We start from the raw sequence: 293 nt of genomic DNA on the forward strand, positions 1-293 counted from the left end.
GGGGGGGGGGCAGAGGCTGTTTTCGTTCTGCTCACAGGACGCTGCATGTCAGCCCCGGAGCAGGGGACGGGTTCCTGGGGCTGGGGTCTTAGAGGCACCCGCAGCCCAACTCCTAGACTGTCAATGCTTAGACATCGCAGCTCCTCTCTATCCTATACAAGTGGGGATCCTGGCTGCAACACACTGACATTGGTTCTGGCAGTGCTGTAGCCAGACTGGGGTCGGCTGCCCCTGGACTACTTCCACTCTCCCCCTCATCGGGTACCTGAGTCCTCGTAGCATCACCAGCGTCT

This window comes from Chelonoidis abingdonii, chromosome 6 (assembly GCF_003597395.2).
Source record: "Chelonoidis abingdonii isolate Lonesome George chromosome 6, CheloAbing_2.0, whole genome shotgun sequence".
Taxonomy (NCBI): Eukaryota; Metazoa; Chordata; order Testudines; family Testudinidae; genus Chelonoidis; species Chelonoidis abingdonii.